The sequence below is a fragment of the Gopherus flavomarginatus genome, chromosome 8, assembly GCF_025201925.1.
Source record: "Gopherus flavomarginatus isolate rGopFla2 chromosome 8, rGopFla2.mat.asm, whole genome shotgun sequence".
Lineage (NCBI taxonomy): Eukaryota > Metazoa > Chordata > Testudines > Testudinidae > Gopherus > Gopherus flavomarginatus.
The window spans coordinates 81,216,709-81,222,708 of record NC_066624.1 but is presented as its reverse complement, the minus strand read 5'-3'; the positions used below and the strand labels follow the sequence as shown (position 1 = coordinate 81,222,708).

The window sequence follows — 6,000 nt, the reverse complement described above, 5'->3', positions numbered from 1 at the left end:
AGCATACACTTTTCCTTTCAGTTTGTTACTTACTTGTCAGTCCCACAGTACTCCTGCCACTTTTTCCCTGCTGTCCATGCACATTGGCTTCTCTTCTTCAATTATCCAGATCTCTCAGATGGCACTAAGTGTACTTCCCAAATTCTTTCTTCTAATTTTGCTTCTCTCCTGAAACATCAATCAACAGTGTTTCTTCCACCTTTCCTACTTGCATAACTTCAGTTTTCTTTGTGTTTACCTTCAAAACTTGGCCTTCAAACACAGATGCCTACTCTGATACTATATTCACCACTTCCTCCTTACTGTGATCCAAAAGGGCCAAATTGTCAGCATACATTAATTTTCTCTTTGTCTCCTCAGGCTTGGTTCTCCTTCTAATTAACTTCATAAAGAGGAAGAATGAAGTGGATTTGGTACACTGCCTTGTCTCAATCCCACCATCATCTCAGAACTTAGAAATTCTATGCATTGTTACCTGCTGAGCCTTGCTATAGCTCCTCTATCATCTCCACTTCTTGAAATCCCCATCCCATCCATTCCAATACTCCAAACACCAGCTTGGTGGAACCAAGTTATATGTTTTCTCAAGATCAAAAGATGCTACATAGTAGTTACACCCTCCATTTATCAGTCTTTCAAACTTCTGTCTCATTGCAAATATTGTGCAAACACTACTCCTTCCCTTCCTAAAGCCACATTCTAATGACTGATCATAACCGTATAACTCACATGCTAAAATCTAACAAATCTATTCTGATTCTACATAGAATCCACTGCCAAGGATGGAGAATTCCACCTATATGATTTTACCATTGAACATGTTAGAGGAGAAAGTAATGTGGCTGATGCTTTGTCACATCCTCCTCCTCTAGAACCTGCATCTGATCAGCCAGCAAAAGACTATGTGTGATAGTTTCATATGCATTGCAGATATGGAGGCATCAGAAAGAATGGTGTACAAAAGACCGAATGACTTGAGCAAGTTTCCCAGCTTTCCCCAGTTGTGTGGAGCTGAGAGCAGGACCACAAAGGTGGCAGCTGCAGCTCCCTGATTCCAAGGCCAGTTGTACTTACCTAGCCACCTGCCAGTTGGGGATCACAATAATAGCAGAGGAACTCTGGCCATACCCCCTCCCACTTCCAGGAGACACCAAGGGCAACTGGTTCTTTCAGTTCTATGCAACTGGGGTCTCCCTCACACTGGGGAAATTCCCAACAAGGGAACTAGGACTGTTTTTTGACCTATTTGCATTGACACAGCAGCTAAAAAGGGCCAGACTGCAACTGAGAATCTGACCTATTGTCTCTATTCTTTGACATTTACTCAATGAGCCACACCTGTACACTGTCAACATCTTCTACCTCTGGAGAGGGAGGAAAATAAAGATTACTCATCTGCTGTACGTTTCCTTCTGCTGGATTCTCAGTGGATTATTCCTCTCCTGTTCCATTTTTCTTTCCTCTTTATTTGTACCTTCTTTTCACCACAATGAGCTGCCTCCCCTCCCCTCTGGGTTTTACATTTAGCTAGAAACCAGTTAAAAAAAACATAGGAACATAGGAATTGTCAAACTGGATTAGACCTAAGGTCCATCTAGTTCAGTATCCTACCTACAACAGTGACAGTATCAGATGCTTCAAAGGAAGGTGTAAGAACCCTGCAGCTTCTAGAGGAAGCAATACCACTCGGCATATCTATTTCTCTATAGGTTGCTCAGCCATAATCTGCCCCAATATTAGGTTTCATTCTTATCTCTAATCATTAGAAACTGGGTTATGCCCTGAAGCAGGAAGTTTAATTTCCCCAATAAAATATGTGTTATCATGAGCTATTATAACTCCAGATAGTCTTGTTAAAAGGTTTAATCACAGAACAACTGACAATTAGCAGAGGGGTCAAGGCCCATTTGGATATAAAAGTGACATTGCTCTCTCCACAGGCCTCTCTTGTGCAAACATTGTTGAGGAGGTGTGGGTAAGCTTGCCCTGCTGGCTGCTCTTCCTGAACCTATTTTGCGGATAAATGGAAGACTTCCCTTTCCTGGATTGCCAATCTGGTATGTTTCACAAGCACTACATCCACTTAAAATTTTTTTAGATAATAAATATTAATTTGAATCCCAGGAAAACAACTAAAATTAAAATAAACTGCCCACATCATTTTTTCATCTTATACTGCAACATTTCAATGCTTTACTTGGCCAGCTAACATTGCAAGACCTTTGCCATCTTGACAAACGTTGACTTGGACTCGTTTATTCATGCCTTCCTCACCTCTCGGCTGGATTACAGCCATACAGTAGACCTGGGCATGAAAACTTCTGCACTTAGGAAACTCCAACTGGTACAGAATGCTGAAGCACATCTTAGTAACACTGGCTACCACAAACACTTCAAACCTGTCCCCTGCTCTCTGTGCTTCTTGCCAATCCTGCAAGTTTTACTCCTGGAGTGGTTTGAAAATGTGTGCTCTGCCACAGCCTCAGGGAGGGTTACACAGCCAAGTGAAACTGAATGGCCATTAAAATCTTGCTTACTAGCCGCTTTTATTGGGTCACCTCTTGTAACTCAGAGCTGGATGTAAATTTCCAGTGATAACCTGTGCAGCGATAAACTCAATCCAACCACAAGAGTGTGCATGTGAGAGGATTGCAAATCTCTTCCGCCAAACCAGAATTAGCCGGTATCACTGGCACATGAGAGAGCGTGTAGAGCTGAAATTGCCCTGGATGGATACAGGATCATGCGGAAGACGAGCTGTTCTGGGGGCAAAAGGGCAGCGATCGGCCGCAGCCTCCTACCAAAAATAAGCCCCAGTCCAGCACCCCCTGGGCCAAGGGGAGGGAACCGGCTGGGCTGGCGCGGGGAGGCTGAGCGGAGCCTGGGCTGAGGATGATAGGCAGGACGGCAACAAAGCCAGGGGCTTGGAGGAAAGCAGCAAGTTTCGGCGAGAGCCGGGAATAAAGCCCTGCGAGCCGCAGGGCTGGCTCAGGCCCCGAGCGGTGAGTGTGGCTGGGCCGGCGCGCTGCAGGGGAGGCTGCTCTGTGGACCAGAGGGGCTGAATGGCACCGGGAGATGGCGAGGGGGCAGGATCCGTGGCATGGAGCCGCATCGGCAGACAGAGAGGTTCCGGGAAGGGAGCTCAGCTGAGCGCGGGGGCGGCACCGCTTTGTCTGTGGCTCTGGGGGAGAAGCGCTGCTGCAGCAGCGCGGTAACTAGCGGTCATTCTTTGTGCTACCGGCAGGCAGAGGAAGGGTGCAGCCTGCGGGGCTGGTAACCTGCCCGAAAGCGGCATCACGGCTGCAGGCATCTCCCCTCCGCCACTGGAGCTCTCTCCCGCCGACAGCGCAGGAGCAGCTTACTCAGTTTCCTGTTATTTTCCTCCTTTTCCCCAGGCTCAGGGGCAAGCGTTAACCCCTTCGCATTCAGTGATCTCTAGGGCCTGCCAGCCTCTGTCTGCGTGTCTGTCTGCGGTGGCTGAAGTCCTGAGAAACTTGCTATGTGGTATTACTTTCTGAGTCAATGGTCCTGATTTAAATTGGAAGGGGGGACCACATAGGATCTGAATCCTGGAAACCGTATATGTACAATCTGGAAAAAATAGCCATCTCCAAGAATATTTTCTAAAACCATTTCCACAACAAACATTTCATTAGCTGTACGGCTCTCCTTTACTGGAATCCAATGGGAGAAAAAAAATCTGTTCTCAGATCTTAGTTCCATATTCTGCTTCCCCTAATAACCATGTTACATGCTCCTAGGGAGAGAATAGCATCAGGAACAAGATCCATCATATGGATCCTATAACAACAGCAAAGAGTGAGAAAAATAGCCAGAGTAAGAAAGATAGTGTTGTAGTTGAGGAGCATGGAGACCTGTGTTCTTGCCCTGACTCTGCCAAAGACTTCCTTCATGACCTTGACCAACTCACTTAGCCCAACATTTTCAAAAGAAGTCTCTGCACTAGATTTCATGCACTTTCATGCAAGTGAAGCCACCTTAGGCATGATTTAGCTACGTGCTGAATTTTCACATTTCCACTGAAGTCAATGAGGTGTTAACCTGAAAATCAGACTAAATGTGTTCCAGGCTGGGCAAACAAAAATTAAAGCACCCAAAATTGGAGGCCACTTTGTAAATGTCACCCTTAACTTTTCTGTGCCCTGGTAAAATGGGGATATTACTATTTAGGGTACCTAGCTGGGGTGTTGTGAGGACAAATTTGTTACTATTTATAAAAAAATTAGAGTTCTTTGATGGAAGTTGCTATAAAAGTGCAATATTCTATAATTTTAACATTAAAGATAATCAACCACTGGAACTGGTTGCCTGGGGATATGGTAAATTCTCCTTCACTTATTGTGATGTTCCCCTCTGGTGTTGTCTGGACCAGTGATCTGCCACTCCCATCCTTGACTCTGGGAGCCAGCGTTACCCTACTCTGCTGTGAGAACCCCCACTCCTGGGCTGTTCACGCACAGTGTCTGGCGTGTAAGTTGCTCCCAGCTACTTGCAAGCAAATGACACTAGCCAATATCTCTGGTCCCAGATGCAACCCTAGGAATCTCGGTCTTGCAGTGTCCAGTTACGTCCACTAGATAATGCAAGCTTATACGAGTTTGTCAATTTAACAAAGAAATTGATATGTACCAGGCTTGTTATCCCAAGGGGAGCCTCTGACACACTGCAGACAGAATGCACTGCTTCAGGTAGAATGAACAAACAGATTTATTAGTTGTAAAGATAGATTTTAAGTGATTATAAGTTAAAACATAACATGTCAGATTTGGTCAAATGAAATAAAAGCAAAATATATTCTAAGCTGATCTTAACACTTTCAATGTCCTTAAAAACTTAGATGCTTCTCACCATAGGCTGGCTGGTTACTTTTCAGTCAGGTTCTCCCCTTTGATCAGCGTTTCAGTCGCTTGGTGGTGATGGTGTCTGTAGATGTAGGTGGAAGAGAGCGAGCATGGCAAAATGTCTCTCCCTTTTATCATGTCCTTTCTTTCCTCTTGGTTTTGCTTCCCCACCTTCAGAGTCAGATGAGCATTACCTCATCACAGTTCTAAACTGACCAAAGGAAGGGGGGTGACTCCCTCTAGAGTCTAACAGATCCTTTTGTTGCTGCCTAAGCCAGTATCCATTGTTCCTGTGAAGCTGGGCTGGGTTTGTCCTATCCATGCCCTGATGAGGTGTGAACTGCCTCTCTGCTCTTGGAGAGTTTTTGCATGGGCTTGCTTTAAGCCATGAGGATATATTTTCAGCCTCATAACTACATACATGAAATTATAACCTATAACCTTACTATAACAATTACTATAACATCACTATAACAACCATGCTCAGTGCATCATGAGCCTTCCGAAGACACTCAACATGGCAAACTTTGCATTAGATACCACACAATCATTTTATAAAGATGAACATGGGGGTGTAGAGGGTGTTCCCCCAAGGTACAGAATGTCACACTTATACTCTTTAAATCAAGACTGGATGTCTTAAAAAAATATATGCTTAAGTTCAACTACAGGTTGTAGTGCTAGATGCAGGAATCACTGGATGAAATCTAGGGCCCGAGTTATACAGGAGGTCAGAGTAGATGATGACAATAGTTCTTTCTGGCATTAATATTTATTAAACTATTAATTCACCCGAGAAGGCAGTTAACATCATGCAGAACTCCTCAATGAGTTAAGTGAGATAGGCAGACACCTGACAGTCCTGCAAGCAGAACTCCCACGAGACTTTATGGGTCCTATCTAGTAGATGAAACTGCTATGTTGGGTGCACACTGGATGAGGAGCCCTTAAAAATCTAGCCTTGTTTCACAGAGGGAGTTGCTAGGTGCTGAGCATTTGAAAAATCTGGTCCTTATTAATGTGTCTAAATGGGAGCTGAGCTCTTTTGAAGATTTGGCACCCCTTATGGGCGCTGAGCATTTGAAAACTGATTCTGAGCTCTTCTGACTGGCTCTTAGAAGCTACTGCCATGTCCAAA

General features: G+C 44.7%; 1 protein-coding gene across 2 annotated transcripts in view; it reads left to right on the top strand.

Moving 5' to 3' along the window:
• The first annotated feature begins 2,699 nt into the window (after positions 1-2,699).
• Positions 2,700-6,000, top strand: part of SLC16A14 (solute carrier family 16 member 14) — a 28,499-nt gene continuing 25,198 nt past the window's right edge. For both annotated transcript variants that reach the window (XM_050965985.1, XM_050965984.1), the window contains exon 1: positions 2,700-3,002. The gene's annotated coding sequence lies outside the window, so the exon portion shown is untranslated. The remainder of the gene's footprint in view (positions 3,003-6,000) is intronic.